The sequence below is a fragment of the Vicugna pacos genome, chromosome 9, assembly GCF_048564905.1.
Source record: "Vicugna pacos chromosome 9, VicPac4, whole genome shotgun sequence".
In the NCBI taxonomy this organism is placed as follows: domain Eukaryota; kingdom Metazoa; phylum Chordata; class Mammalia; order Artiodactyla; family Camelidae; genus Vicugna; species Vicugna pacos.
The window spans coordinates 39,166,275-39,182,548 of record NC_132995.1 but is presented as its reverse complement, the minus strand read 5'-3'; the positions used below and the strand labels follow the sequence as shown (position 1 = coordinate 39,182,548).

Genomic DNA, 16,274 nt, shown 5'->3' with positions numbered 1-16,274 from the left:
TATTTTAATTACGGTGAGAAAGCAACTTTTTGATAGAATGGGTGAGTGCAAACATTTGGCAACTTCCTACGTGAGTGCAAATGAAAAGCAATTATATTAGGGCTGTTATTTTTTCCTCAAGAATGACTTCCTTTGTGTGACAATAGGAAGCTTTCAGGAAATTATTCTTTCTGGCACTGCTGGTGTTTAAGCACCAGAATGAACCTGCATTCAGTAATCTAAAGTAACTTTGTTTTCCAAGTTAATTAATTGAATGATTCTTGATGTTTGACAGTGAAATATAACATGAGAACAGCATCAGGCAGTTCTCTCCTTTAACTGAAAGAAGAGTCTTGTCGACTCCGTATCATATTAGAGCTGCCATCATTATCAGAAACAAAGAGTAAGCAGACAGGGAGGTGATGGGTTTCTTTGGGTCAGACATTTTTTTTCCTATGCATAAAATAATCCAGACTAGTGCGTCTCAAATTTTAGTGTTCGTTAGAATAATCTGAAGATCTTTGTAAAGTGCAGAGTATCATCCAGTAGGTTTGGGATGGGACCTGAGAGACTGCATTTCTAACAGTCTCTCAGGTAAAGCAAATGATGCTGTTCATCCAGGAACCCACTTTAAGATCTTGATATCTGTGTCCTTAGAGTCTGTATTTAATGGGGGGTGGAGAGAATGAACCAAGTTGTACACTGCTGGGGCTGTGGTGGGATTTTGTTAATCATCTGCCAGGACCCTTTGCCCTGTGCATGAAACTGGGGAGCTCTTGGTGAACTGAGCTGTCGACCACAGCCGTGGCTGAAATCAGAGGTCAAAGGGATGTTACTCTGGGCACAAAAAGCATGGGAGGGAGGAACGGAGGGAGAGGGAGAGGAAGAGAGGGAAAGAATTTCATAGATAATTCTTTTTGTTTGTTTGTTTGTTTAAGTGGAGTGAGAGTCTGCAACTTTCTGCATCCTAGTTGAAAGCAGAGAAGAAAACCTTTTTATTTCTTCTTGAATCTTAAAATTTCATTTTTTGGTTTCCATCTTAAAGGATTTTTTGTTGTTGTCCTGTTTATTTCTAAAATGAACTTCTGTTTGTTTCTAATTTTGTTCCACTTTATCACTGCAATTGTGATTATTCTAAATCCTAATGTTCTAGCTTCTGTAGTTCCAAAACTGTTCTTCCAGCTCACTTTGCAATGCTAGGCTGTATAGTGTTCGTCTGTTTTATGGGCATTTACTTTCCTTCACTGGAGGAATGTTATTCTGCTCCTTACTAACTTCTCTTACTTTAACTTTCTATGAGAGTCAGCTACGATCATTTTCTCTTGATCATTCTTATGCAAAATTAATCTTCCTGAACTTTTAGGAGGTTTGGATGAGTTGGGGTAACTTTTTTAGCTTCCTGCCTCTAGTGAGCCCTCTTATGTTATTTTCATGACGTCTTCTAAAATCTGGTCTCCTACTCTGAGAGTTCTCGGTCTGTTCTGCTGTTTCCAGCGCATACTCTTGCTTGCTCTCATGCAGACCCTCTCCCGCAAGCTTTCTCTCCCCGCTTCTCCCTCCCTCCTTCCGCTCCCTATTATCCCTGTGTTGCTCAGTTTGAATTCTCTTGACTAGTTTCGTCTCGTTGTGGCATTTTGTCCTAAAAGGGAACTTCAGTTTCAGCCCTTTCAGATCTTACCTTGCCTTGCTCCCCAGCTCCCTGACCTCATGATTAGAACATGCAGAACCTTTCCTAGTTTGAGCTGCTCTCATGAGTGCCTTTCACCTCCTTTTGGATTTCTGTTTTCTCAAGCTCATCTGATACCTCTTCTTCTCAGGTATTTGTTGCTGCCGAGCAGGGCACGTAGCCTGGGTGCTTTGTCCCTTTCTACTTAAAGGTGTCAAGATATCTTATCACCTAGTGTTTTGGTTTTTTTTTTTTTTTTTTGTAGATCTTATTTGTGGATTTTGGTTTTGTTATTCTAGTCATTTTGTTTTCATGGGGTGATTATGAGAGATTTTAGAAGTTCTCTTTTATTACAGTTCTCCCAGAATTTCTTTACCCTCACTCTTGAAGGATAGTTTAGGAGGACATAGAAACCTGCATTGTTACTTCTTTCCTCAGTGCCTTATTCTGTTGTCTCCTATATCTGTTCTTGCTGATCAAAAAAATCTGCTCATTGTCTAAATGTTGTATCTTTGCCAAATATAAAGACGAAATCTTAAGAGCCATCAGGAGGCCGTTAAATACAGAGGGGAAAGTACAGGGTGAGTTTGCAAGGTAGACTGGTTTGGGTGGGGCAGACTATCTGCGGGCAGGCATAGTGGGAAAGGTAGGCTGGGACAAATCTGGGGCGTGTTGAAAAGCAGGTAATGAGTTGGCACTTGAACAGTTTCACTTCTCATGGATGTATTAGTATATGCCCAATTTAAGTAGGATCAAATTTCTGCCAAAGTAGTAAACATACAAACAAAAAAGATGATTTGACTTAACAAGAATGACTAGTGTCTGCTGGGCCTGATTTTTTTTTCTATCATTCCGCTACATTACTCAGTGCCATGAATTCATCTCAGAGTGAGAGGCACACCTCCAAACTAATGGATTTCCTTGATCCACATTGTAGTTACACTGAAAAGTGATCTGTGTGAAGGATGTCACTGAAATGAAGTGACTTTTTTTAGACTTGAATTAACTTTCTAAATAGCGATAACCCTTACAGGCCGGGGGAGAAGAGGTAAAACAATGTTTTATGGCCAGTCACACCTCTGCTTCCATGGGCTGACACAGAACTTCAAAACCTAACAAGTGGTTGTTCCACTCTGTGTGGCATTATGGCAAGGCAAAAAGTGGCCAGAATTATGTATTTACCACCTTTTTCCACCTTGATCATGGTGATCAAGCAAAAGGATGAATTAGTGGCAACCCTTGATCCTGAGAGTGAATCAGCATCTATCAAGTTAAGAGACGTCTGTTGGGAAATCAGACTCCTAAGTTAATTCAGACCTTTTGTGCAATTTCATAAGCATGGATAACAACTTAGAAAGGTATTCAGGACTCTTACTGCATGTATCTAAAAACGAAATTTGTTGAACCAGGAACCCAGCATACTCACTGAGCTGGGGAGATAAAGGTGAGTCTGGGGAAACCAAGGTAGGTAGAGAGAGGCTATATAGCTCAGAGGTAGAGTGTAGGCCTAGCATGCAGGAGGCCCTAGGCTCTAATGATAGGAAGGCAAGGAAGGCAAGGCCCTCCTTCATCTTCCCGTCACACTTCACTTCTAGTGGATCGGCTCACTAGCAGTCACGTTGGTCCCAAGATGCCACACAGCAAAGGCTTGAAGGGCAAGGACGATCCAGGTTTAACTGCCAGCACCACCACTTCCCAGGTCTGTGACCTTGGCTTTCAGCCTGGGACTCTCAAAAGGTGTTAGCACCGTCCTGTTGTTGAAAAACCTATTAGGATGATGGTACAAAAGTCTTTACCTACAGGTGTGCAATAACATTCCTGCTTCCCTTGGACTGTTAGCACATCTCCATATGTCCTGGCGCTGCTGCTGAGAGTGGAGTCAGGACCCCGAGTGACTGGACTCAACAGCTTACTCTGCCACTTGCCCTTTGACCTCTGCCTGTTTGGATTTCAGGGCCCTGTCTATACTTGGGAAGGGTGGAGGCAAAATGTGGCTGTCTCCTGGAAGCATTAAAGGCCCGTGCATCCCTTAGCAGAGAGTGGCAGGTGGCTCAAAGTCAGATCTCAGTAGAAAGGAAGGAAGGAATTCGACCCTGGAACAGATGCTCTGAAGTAGACAAAAGGAAATCCAGATACAGATGCTTCAAAACATTCAGACTTAATGAAGGTTCTCAGGGCAGTACCTGAGTGTCAGCTTGGTGTCTGTACCCTTGTTACTGATTCACCTGAATGTGGCTTCTACCTATGAGGTCAACTTGGGAGCTGGAGATGGATCATTGGCATGGGTGTTGGTGGACTCCGTGTACTCAGAAATCCTCATAGAATTGGATTGAAATAACCCTCGTTCCTATGCGTTGGGCTAACTGGCTGTGTTTCCAAACACAATCCCAGCTTCATGACTGCCTTGCTGTTCTCTTAGGCTGTTAAAGGAACACTCTAAGTGCATCTTTTTTTTCTCTCCTCACTTATGAACAGCTGTTGACCAAAGATGTCTCTTTTGGGATCAGAGAGAGTTAAAGGAGGAGAAGTAGGGTTGTAAAATATTCTTTGACATTTCAAATATAATAAGTAACAGAACATCCAAATCAGGAAGTGGGATTCCCCTGACACTAGGCTGTGAGGCTCAGTGGCAGTGCCAACTCCCTCATCAATTTTAGGACTCACAAAGCCAAGCTCTGTCATTCCCCACACCCCGGCAAGGCCATCTTCTTTATGGCTGTGCAACTGTAGAGGCTCGGATGATTAAATACATCTAATGGGCCTAATAGAACACAATGGCATCTGTTATTTACCTGGGGGGAAGTTAAGGGGGGAAATATGTGTGGGCCGGGGATCATTTATGCAGCGTTTAACTAGGGCTGGGATGGAAGGGAGCTGGAGGTGGAACGTCAGTCAGGCCTGAGCATATGGGAGTATTTTCCAGTCATTCATAGGACAGGCTCTGTGTTGTTCAGACCAGGGTAGGAAAGAGAGACGGCAACTAACACGAGGCAGGAGGGAAGGGAAAGAGCATTTATGGAGTATCTACCGCATACCAGGAACTAACCCTTGGCTTCTACATGTTGTTTTTTTCTACCATGATACAAAAACTCGCTGAACGGCAACTTAAAAATTTGCCATTTTACATGCAGAAAGAGATCCTTAGTGACCTTGAGACTTATTTATTCCTTGAAAGCTAGAAAGTGCTAGAACTTTCAAATTTACATCTGCTTGAACCCAAGGTCAAGGAATTCCCACTTTGGGTAATTTAAAAAATATTATCATTATAATATTAAGGCTGTGGATGAAAGAAGCAAATCATTCCACATAAAACTAATGCAAATGTGTTCTCCACGTGGGTATTAATTTTGGCTCTGTGCTTCCTGGAAGGGAAGTCAGGGAGGGAACTAAGGCATGAAAATACTTTGCAGAATTGATAAGACCCTGTCAACTCTGAAGACAAGGTGGTTACAGTTTGTCTGGTACTGTCATCTTCAGACTTTATGTAGCTTCTCAAAAAAAAAAATAGGAAAAATCATTTGGTCCATTTATATATACTTACATAGACCCTCTCGCTCCAGCCCTACTCCCCCTGTAAGGCCCACCTGAAACTCCACCTCTGTTGGGTAGTCCTCTTGGACTGCTTCAGTCTTTCTGGTGTCTCCCAGTTGTGCAACCCACAATTTTTCCAGCTTTGTTGAGATATAATTAACATACAACACCATGTAAGTTTAAGGTGTGCAGCATAAGGACTTGACTTACATATTGTGAAATGATTACCATAATAAATTTAGCTAATGTCTGTCATCTCATATAGAGACACACACATACACACAAACGTTTTTTTCTTTGTGATGAGAACTTTTAGGATTTACTCTCTAAGCAACTTTCAAATATACCATATAGCAGTGTTAGTTATAGTAAACATGTTGTATGCTACATCCCCAGTACTTAGTTGTCTCATATCTGGAAGTGTGTACCTTCTGACCATCTTCACCCAGTCCCTCATCTCCCAACCCCACCTCTGGTAACCCCAAATCTGAGCTCTTTTTCTATGTATAATTTTTTTTTAAGATTCCAAATGTGAGATCATGCAGTATTTGTCTTTCTCATAATGCCCTCAAGGTCAATTCCTGTTGTTGCAAATGGCAGTATTTCCTCCTTTAATGGTTGAATAACATCCCATTATATATTTTATATGTGTGTGTGCCTTCTCTCCACATCCTGGCCAGCATTTGTTATCTCTTGTCTTTTTGACAATAGCTGTTCTAACGGATGTGAAAATGATATCTCACTGTGGCTTTGATTCACGTTTCCCTACTGATTAGTAATGTTAAGCACTGTTTCATGGACCTGTTGGCCATTTGAATATCTTCTTTGGAAAAATTTCTATTCAGGAGCTTTGCTCATTTTTTAATTAATTTTTTTTCCTATTGAGTTGTATGAGTTTTTTAAAAATATATTTTAGGTACTAACTCTTTACCACATATATGATTTACAAATATTTCTTTGAGTTCTGTAGCTTGTTTTTCATTTTGTTGATTGTTTCTTTTGTTGTGCAGGAGCCTTGCAGTTGGATGTAGTCTGACTTGTTTATTTTTAAATATCTAAAAACATCATTTCTAAGGCCCATCTCAAGAAGCTTTTTTCCTATCTTTTCTTCTAGGAGTTTTATAGTTTCACATGTTTCATTTAAGTCTTTAATTTTTTGTGAGGGGTAGAGGATAGGGATATAGCTTTATTCTTTTACAAGTATTTTTTTTCCCAGAACCATTTATTGACGATACTATCTTTTCTCCACTGAGCGTTCCTGGCTCCCTGGTCAGTTTAGTTGACCATACATGCATGGGTTTTTTTTTTCTGGGCTCTCAGTTCTGCTCCATTGTTCTGTGTGTTTGCTTAATGCCAGTACCATATTGGTTCAATTATTGTAGCTTTATAATACAGCTTAAAATCAGAAAGTGTGATGCCTCCTGCTTTGTTTCCTCTAAGATGAGGAACAAGACAAGAGTGCCCACTCTCACCACTCACAGTGAGCCCTAGACGCAGCAGACAGGAACTAAACCGAAAAAAAAAAAAAAAAGTAAAGGCATCAGAATTGTAAAGGAAGAATGAAAACTGTCTCTGCAGACGACATGATTTTTTTGTATAGAAAATCCTAAAGATTCCACCAAAAAATGATTAGATCTAATCAACAAAACCAGTAAAGTTGCAGGATATAAAATTAACATGCAAAAACTAGTACTATTTCTATTCACTAACACATTATCTGAAAAATAAACTGTTCTCATTTATAATACATAGTATCTAAAACAATAAAATACTTTGGAATAAAATTAACCAAGGAGGTGAAAGATTTCTACACTGAAAAGTACAAAACATTGACAGCAATTGAAGAAAACACAAATAAATGGAAAGGTGTCCTGCACTGATGGATCAGAAGAATTAATACTGTTAAAATGTTCAGACTACCCAAAGCCAGTTATAGAGCTAACACCATGCCTATCAAGTTTCCAATGGCATTTTTTTTTTTACAGAAGTTAAAAAAAAATCCTAAAATGTATGGCTTTTCTTATGTGGAGGTGCATTCCTTCTGTGCCCAAATTTATTAAGAGTTTTATCATGAACGAATGTTGAATTTTGTCAAAAGCTGTTTATCTATTGAGATGATCACGTGAGTTTTTGCTTTCATTCTATTTATGTGATATATCACATTGATTTATATACATTGAATCATCCTTGCATTCTAGGGGTAGATCCCACTTGATCACAGTGAGTTATCCTTTTAAGGTACTGATGAATTTGGTTTGCTAGTATTTTATTGAGAATTTTTACATTTGTGTTCATGAGGGATATCAGCCTGCAGTTTTCTTGTAGTATCTATTCTGGCTTTGGTATCAGGTAATGCTGGCTTTATAAAATGAATTTGGGACTATTCCCTCTTATTTAATTTCTTGGAAGAGTAGATTTGGCATTAATTCTTTATTAAATGTTTCATAAAATTCACCAGTGAAGCCATCTGGTTCTGGGTTTTCCTTTGTTGGGTTTTTGTTAAATTACTAATTCAATATATTTACTGGTAGTCTGTTCAGATTTTCTGTTTCTTCTAAGATATCCAATTTGGTGTATAGTTGATCATCATCTCTTATAATTCTTTATCTTTCTGTAGTACCAAATGTAATGTCTGCTTTTTCATTTATGATTTTGTTGATTTGGGTCTTGCTTTTCCTTGATTAGTCTAGTTAAAGGTTTGTCGGTTTTGCTTATCAAAGCTAAGAGCTGGTTCTTTTCTATTGTTTTCTTGTCCTCTATGTGTGCTCTAATATTTGATATCTTTTTGTTTCTTAATGTGGGCATTTCCTGTTACAAACTTCCCTCTTAGAACTGGACTTGCTGCACCCCATAAGTTTTGGTATGTTGTGTTTCCAGTTTCATTTGTCTCAAGGTACTTTATTTCCTCTTTAATTTCTTTTTTGATCCAGTGGTGGTTCAGGAGAGTGCTGTCTGATTTCCATGTTCAAGAGTTGTCCAGTTATCTCCCGTTACTGATTTTTAGGTTCATGATGTTTCGGTCAGAGATACTCAGTGTGATTTGTAGCTTCTTAAAGTTTCTAAGACTTGCTTTGTTGCCTAACCTGTCATCTATCCTAGAAAATGTTCCACGTGCACTTGAGAAGAATGTGTGTATGTATTCTGCTGTTGTTGGACAGAATGTTCTGTGTATGCCTGTTAAGTCCATTTCATATATAGCATTGTTCAAATCCACTGTTTCCTTATTGATTCTCTGTCTGGACAATCTATCCATTCTTGAGAGTAGGCTGTTAAAGTCCCCAGCTATTATGGTATTGCTGTTGATTTCTCCTTTTAGTTCTGTTTTTGCTTGATATACTGAGGTCCACCAATGTAGAGTGCATAAATATTACAATTGTTAGATCTTCTTGAAGGAATGATGCTTTTATCATTATATAATGACTTTTTCTCTTTTACTATTTTTAAAGTTTATTTCATCTAAGTATAGCTATCCCATTTTTTATTACTATTTGCTTGAAATAACTTTTTTCATTCCTTCACTCTGTACTTGTGTTTAAAGCTATAGTGAGTCTCTTGTAGGCAGTATATTGCTGGATCTTGATTTTTTTAAATGCATTCAGCCATTCTGTATCTTTTGATTAGAAATTTTACTCAGTTTACTTTTTAAAGTAATTATAAATAGGTAAGGACTTATTGCCATTTTGTTAATTGTTCATTGCTGCTTATCCTTTTTTGTGAGTATTTTTAAGCCTTTTGGTATCAGTATGCTTTAATTTGATTATTGTTTTGTGTAATTACTACAGGTTTTATCCTTGTGGTTACCATAAGGCTTATAGAAAATATCTTAAAATTATAACACCGTATTTCAGTGTTACATATCTATAATACTTCATAGCCAATAATTATTATAGTTATGGTTAATTTTTTTTACTACATTTGTTTTTAGCTTTTAAACTAGCATTGTAAGTGAAGCATATTTCTGTTACTGTATTACAAAATCTATCTTTGATTATAAATCTATCATTACCAGTAAGTTTTATGCCACACCTTACGTTTTTATAATTTTCATTAGTGTTCTTTTACATCCAGCCTAGAAATGCTGTAGTGTTTCTCGTAAGGCAGGTCTACTGGTGGTGAACCCCTTCGCCTTTTGTTTGCTCAGGACAGTCTCTATCTCTCCTTCATTTTTGAATAATTCTTGATTAACAGGTTTTCCTTTCAATGTTTTGATATATCATCCCATCTCCTCCTGGCCTGAAAGTTTCTATCGAGAAATGCTACTCCAGTCTTCTGGAGGTTCTTTCTTGTGTAACTTTCTTCTTTTCCCTTGCTGCTTTCAAAATTCTTTGTCTTTGACTTTTGAATGTGTCTTACAATAATGTGTCTTGGTGTAGTCCTATTGGGGTTCAACCTGTTTAGGGTTCTTCTAGGCCTCGTGGATCTGGATGTCCATTTCTTTCCTCAAGTTTTGGAAGTTTTCAGCCATTATTGCTTCAAATATACTTTCTTTTCATCTTCTCCTTCTTTTTCTTTTAATTTTGTCCCATTTGTCCTGTAGGCTTTCTTTGCTCATTTTCATTTTTCTTTTTGCTCCTCTGGGTAATTTCAAATGCCCTGTCTTCTAGATCACTGACTCTTTCTTCTGCATGGTTGAGTCTACTGTTTAAGCTCTCTGTTGAATTCTGCAGTTTACTCGGTGTATTTATTTCCTTTGGGATTTTTGTTCATGAATTGTTTTCCTAATTTCATCTTGTCTGTGTGTGGTTAAACTTCTTTAAGAGGGTTACTCTGAATTCTTTGTCTGACAGTTGCTAGGCTTCCATTTCTTTAGGGTCAGTTATTGGAGCTTTATTAGCTTCCTTCGGTGGTGCCACGTTTACCTTCGTGTGTGTGTGCTCCTTGGCTTCTGACGTGGGTATCTGTGCATCTGGGTAAGCAGTCTCCTCTTCCAGGCTTGACCGGGCCACTTGCTTGGTTTTCTGGGTCCTTGGGCATGCAGGGCTTGCTACCAGGGTGTACCTGGGCAAGGCTTCTGCTTGAGCTCTGAGGGGGTAGGTGTTGCCACGGTTAGTTCGGCTCCCTGCCCACGTGGGGCTGCACCGCGGCTCCACTGCTGCCTATGCTCTCTGGTCGGGCGTCCCACCTGGGACTGGGTACTAGACTCAGCAGGAGGCAGGGCTGCGAATTAGCTTCCCTGCCCTGACAGGGTTTCAGAAAGGACACCACAGCCTGCACTGGCCCATTGTTTGCGGGAACTGAACCAGGCAAGGCTGTGCACTGAATTTCCTGGCCAGAAAGGGCCACCATTTTTCTCTGCAGGTCGAGACAGCCCTGGGATTTGCTTCCTATTTGGTGTCGCTCTGAGCGAGGCTGTAAGGCGGGCTGCAGAGCTCCCTGGGTGCTCTGTCTAGGTCCCCCGCTGGCAGACTGAGAGCAGTGCGCAGCAGCGAGTGGGGCTGCAGCTTCGTTCTTCTGCCCAGGCAGGGCCCTTGACAGGGTGTAAGGTTGCAGGGCTCTTGTTTGGAGGCCACGTTAGGCAGCGCTATCTGCCAGGTCCCCTGGCCTCCACAGGCGCAGTCCGAGCTCTGCGGGTGGGCAGGGCCCCGCCCGGGTCCCTGTGGCACTGTCATCGGAATGGCAAGGTGGGCCACGCAGAGTTCTGGGAACTCTCTAGGTTTCCTTGCTGGGTTGGGCTGGAGGCTGTATTCAGCTTTGGGTGGGACCAGACCTTAGCTTCCTTGCCCAGTCAGGCTGCAGAATCGGCCCCAGGAAGGTCTTTGCTGGGGAATCAAATAAGGCTGTCTGCTAAGCTGTCTGGACAGGATGGGCCACCATCTTGACCCTGAGACACGATGTTCTCTGCTCAGGTGCCGCCGCAGTCAGGGCTGCAGGGCACGCTGCCAAGGTTCCCGGAGCTCTGGTTAGCGTCCCTGGTCAGCAGTGTTGGGGGCTGTATTCAGCAGTGGGCAGTGCTGCAGACTAGCGCCTCTGCACAAGGAAGTAGGGCGAGCCACAGAACAGGCCCCAGGGTTGACCAGACTCCCATTTGGGGATCTCGTCAGGCAGACTTGTCCATCAGACTCTTCGGCCAGGCGGGGTCACTGGGCTTGTGTCTGCAGAGGGGCAGGACCGCTGGCCAGGCTCTCTGCTCTGGCGTTGCTGGGCCAAGCAGTCTCCAGGTGCTTAGGCTTCCTGGTCGGGCAGGGCCGGGAGCTGCAGTCCGCGTTGGTTAGGACTGTGAATGACTTCCCCTTCTTGGGGGTGGAAGGGGCTCAAGGTCCAGTAAAGCTTTTCAGTTGATGCCCCAAATCAGGCAGACCTGTACCCCACTGCGCTCCCTTTTCAGACTGTACCATGCTGTCTTGGCTCGGCTGATGAGTGAAGCTGGTGGTTGAGTCTTCTCCTTGGATGATGCAGGTAAGAACTCAGTCTGCCAAGATCCAAGAACTGGTCATTCAAGCTCCTGCCCTCTACTCCATCACAATCTGACTCTCAGTGGTCAAGACTGGAGTGGGGACTCCCCAGAAGATACCCACCATGCTGGGGGCTCTGAATGTCTACTCTGGGCCTTCTCTTCTCACTGGAGGAACCGTAGGTTCCAGGGGAGACCTCTTGTTGTGTTGTGGTACCAGCCTGGGGTGGGATGACGTGGTCAGCACGTAGCTGTTCCTCCTACCCTTCTGATGTAGTCTGCCTTGCTCTCTGTGGTGCTGGGGTGCTTCAGCCTCCCTCCCTTGTTTGAGGACTTTCTCAGTGATGTCTTGTCCATGAATAGATGTGAGCTGTTCTTCTGTGAGGGAGGGATGACTCAGGAACCACCTCTGTTGCCATCTTGATGACATCACTCCCACCCCATAAGTCACACCTACACAGCGTGTTCTGGTCTCCTGACCTCTTCATTCTTCTCTATTCTGCTGTTTTCCATCCTGTGTCTCAGGGGGGTTCCTGATGGCAGTGAAATCACTTCAACCTTCATGTCTCCATTACGAAGTCTAGTCAAGATGGATGGCTCACCCAGTGCTGTTGGAAAGTTCTGTTTTCTTTCCCTCTTGGAGACCTGATGCCAGCAGGCAAGTGTTGCTTCAGTGTGAATAGAGCATGAACTAAATTCTTGATAAAATTTTAATCTTCCAAAGAATGCTACAAGGGAAGCTTGATGAGTAAACAGGCTGCGAAAGGAAAGGTGGGCTTCCTCGCATCGTTCAGCCAGTGGGTTGCAGCTCGAGCTGATGAGGAAGGTGCCTCTACCCCTGGCCTGCCCGTTCTTTATTGTGCTTTTCAACCCTTCCTCCATCAGGTCTTCACTCAATTGTCAGCTTCAGAATCCTTACCTGGCTGTTTACCCGAAAAGAGCATCTTCTACTCACCTTCTGTCTCATCACTCAGTACATATTTTTTCATCAAGACTTGCTCGGCATGATTTCACTAATTTAGTTGTTTACTTATTTATTGTCTGCACTTCCTCTTGAATTTAAGCTCCATGAAGGCAGGGATTAACTCCTTTTCCACCACACTGTCCTCTGTGCCTCAAAATATTCTTGTGCTCCCCCCAAATATTGGGGAAATAAATGGATTGGGGACAAAGTGAAGTATGCCTTAGAGAACAGTATGTGGTTCCTGCCTGGTGTAAGCATCACCTGGGATCACCCGCATTATGACAGCACAATTAGAAACGCACAGCCTCGTCCTACATCTTGCACTGGGAACGCCAGGTCCACTAACCTGCCACTCAAAGACCCTTCACAGTCACCAGGGGAGCTATAAACATCACTGATGCTGGTCCCACCCTTGGGTGTTCTGATTTAATTGATCTGGAGTACAGCTAGACTGGGTCTTTTCTACAAGCTTCTCAGGCCATTGTAACGTGCAGTCAAAGCTGAGCACGGCTGCCTTAGAAGTTTTTCAGACCTGTGTGCACCCTCAGAACACCACTGGGGGCGGGGAAGGGGACGCATTGCAGCTCCTGGGCTCAGGGTGTCTTTGAGCCAGAGTACGTGTGGAGTTTAGACACCCTGCGATACAAGACCTGAGGGTTCTGTGGGAAACCTAAAAAAGGAACTCTATGGGGAGACAAGCTCAAGGAGAAACCGTAAGCAGTGGGAGAAACTAAACCCTGCAGCCTGCTTACCGACCTAGAGGTGCACACACACCCACTCAGTACGAGGACTTGATGACGCTCAGTCCACGCGGATCCAGTGAGGACCAAAACCAGTGATGATTTCATCCCGAAGGGAAAACTCCTATGGAACAAACGTCCCAGGGACTACATTAGCTGGCCGGGTTAATTAAAAATGGCTCCAATAATTAGTTTTGCAATTCAGTTTCTTTGTTATCAGCGCAGGTGCTTTTCATAGAAGGGACAAAAGAGCCTAAATGACGCCTCTCTGTCCCTCCTCTGAACCTGTGTTCTAAAAAACGCATCCTGTACTCAGAGGGTTTTCTGGGATTAAAATCATCCCTTCGGCGTACACAGCCCCAGATGCACTGGGTGATGCCTTGAGATGAGGAGACATAAAAGTGGTGTACTGTTCAGTCTTTTGTTCCTGTTAACACTCCCAGTAGGACTTTTTAAAAGAGGGCTGATGTTTATTAGGATGGTTTCAAGAATGTTATCTAAAATGAATGAGAAAATAAATACCTTTCTTAATAATTTAGGTTTTTCAAAGAGGCGTGTGCAGAGAAGGCATTATGAACGTAACAATCAAGACACAGGAAGTGGGTTGTAACCCTGAATCTGCCTCCCAGAGTCTCCACTGCATCAGCCCAGGCTGCTGTGAGGGGTGAGCAGGAAGTTCCGGGGGGCACTACACAGGATAGCAGTGTGAAGATGCCTCATCTGATGATGCTGGGAAGGACCTCAGTCGAGGTGGCCGGCCAGGCCTGTGCTACGTGGCCCTGTCCCCCCTGGTCACAGTGGACTGTTCCAGCATACAGACACAGCCTAATAACCCTGGCCAAATTCTCCCTCCGGAAGATGAGAGTATGGTGACGCACAGCCTGGGAGCCTTGGGGACGGAGCCACTGTGTTGTGTAGCCTGGAGCAGGGCCCCGCCGCACAGCTGTCTCAGGGGGTGGGCCCGTTCTGCAGCCTGCGCTGTCCAGCACAGTCGCCACTAGCCACACATGGGTGCTGAGTGTCTGAAGTGTGGCCACTGTGACTGAGGAGCTCAGGTTTTTAATTGAGTTAAAGTATTTTTAAATTTAAAAGCTAGTGTCTCTTGTACTGGACAGCACAGCTCGAGAGCCCAGGTTTCTGGCCTTCAGCTTCTATTAAGGAACCCCCTGGAGCCTCTCTGGTTATCTCCTTTGCCAGGCTTTGGCTGTTGCATCAGTTTTGCAAGACACCCCAGGAGCTTTTTGATAAACCCCCCAATTTATTTCAGCGAGCCAGAGGAGCCTTAATTAAGATAGGGTGTTAATTAAGTTAAAAGCTGACGTATTGTTTTTTTTGTGGAGGGGTGTCTGTCCATCACGTGGAAACCATACAGATGTGAAGGTGAGGGGAGCTCCTCTTGCCCGTGAGTATGCTATGGAAGTAGGGATGAAGAGGGTGGATTAACTCTTTAAAGCCCATCTAATCCCGTAAGCAAACTATGTTACAGAGTCACAGGGCAAACCTATTTGAAAGAATTACTTATGTCAGAGAGTTAACATGAGCCAGCATTACCCGGGGGATCTGGAAACTCTGCGCTCACATTCTACCTTTTCCTCTTTCCTAGATGAGATGGTGACAAGCTATGTAGTTACTCCAAGTCTCAGTAGCCTCCTGATTATAATAAGGAAGACTTGGAAGCCTTGAAACTAGACTGTCATCAAGGTCCCTCTACCTCTGCTAGACTGTGATAAGCTATAAGCTGTCTTAGTCCCTGTTGTTGAAGGCATCTCAGATCTGATCCAGAAGGCATATGGAAGCTTCATCTTGAAGCTGTACCAGATTTGGACCAAAGCCTAACAACGTCCTGATGTTGTACAGGTTGGAATGACAGGTGGCCATTCCACTGGGAATGTCCTAGTTTGACATTTGTGGGCACAGTCTGACCATGGGTGACCTTGAGCCGCTTCTCCACGCAATGAGCCTTGGTTCTCCCATCATAAACAGTAAGACAAACGTGGACTTTACACTTTAAACACTGCAACCATTGTCCCAGGAGAGTTCATACAGCCCTCCTAACAAGTCTGTGAGGGAGAGATCCTCGTCTCACCACCACTGCCACATCATTGTTATTCCTTATGCTATACCAAGGCTCAGAGAGATGGCGCCAGCTGATTCAGATCCCACTGTTAAGTCAGTGGAGGAGGCAGAATTCACAGCCGGGTCTTCTGACTCTAAATCCAACACTTAGTGGAGAAGAACATCTGTATCTGCTTTAAAATTTCATGGAGGCAGATGAAATACCATATGTTTAATACTTGGGAGAGAAAATATGAAGCAAATAAAGTTTGCATTTTAAGAGATGAGAAGGGCAAGCGTGTCATTCTTTTTTCAGTCTGGATTTTTGAGGTGTGTTCTTAAAAGTTTGGTGCTTGGATGATACGTACAGTATAAAAATAGACTAACGAATATAGGGAAGTCTGGAGAGCAGACCTTACACGTAAGCCAGATTGGCGTGGTCCTACGTTTAATTATGGACAATTCTTTTGGCACCTAGCATACTCTATTGTTCTCACTAAATCCTTACCACAGCCCCGTGTGGTCAGTACTATAATCCTTAATTTTAATGTGATGATGTTTTGATAGAGAAAGGCTAAATGACTTGTCCCAGGTCACAGAAATAAAAGTTGACCAAGCCAAAATCTTGGTGGTGGCATCTCAGATCTGCATGACTGCAGACCACAAGTTCTAAGTTATGATGGGATGATATCCTCCTTGTTAAACTGTGAACCTTTAATAAAAGCTCACCTTAATGACCTGTTGTTCACTTGTACCACATGAAAAGAAGCCAGTGTCCATACTGGGGATATCAGGGGACTTCTAGGGGTCAGTGTGATGGTGACAAAAGCATTGGTGTGAGAAACTGCAAGGTGAGCCTCTCCTAGACATTTCCCCTCTGGTGTTAACGCTGAAATCCCATGGCTTTTCTTAAACATGGTTGGGGGTGGGGCAGAAGCCTGCCTTTAC

The 16,274-nt window shown here is 43.0% G+C and overlaps 2 long non-coding RNA genes across 2 annotated transcripts in view; one reads left to right on the top strand and one right to left on the bottom strand.

Annotated features, from left to right (window-relative positions):
• LOC116281908 (uncharacterized) overlaps positions 1-15,610 on the top strand; it is a 554,075-nt gene extending 538,465 nt beyond the window's left edge. The window contains exons 11-12 of the long non-coding RNA XR_012075708.1: positions 13,811-13,935; positions 14,875-15,610. This is a non-coding gene — a long non-coding RNA (uncharacterized lncRNA). The remainder of the gene's footprint in view (positions 1-13,810; positions 13,936-14,874) is intronic.
• Positions 5,159-13,528, bottom strand: LOC140698159 (uncharacterized). The gene is made up of 2 exons (XR_012075715.1): positions 13,288-13,528; positions 5,159-5,316 (listed from the first exon to the last, which is right to left on the bottom strand). It is a non-coding gene; the product is annotated as an uncharacterized lncRNA (long non-coding RNA).
• Positions 15,611-16,274: the final 664 nt, after the last annotated feature.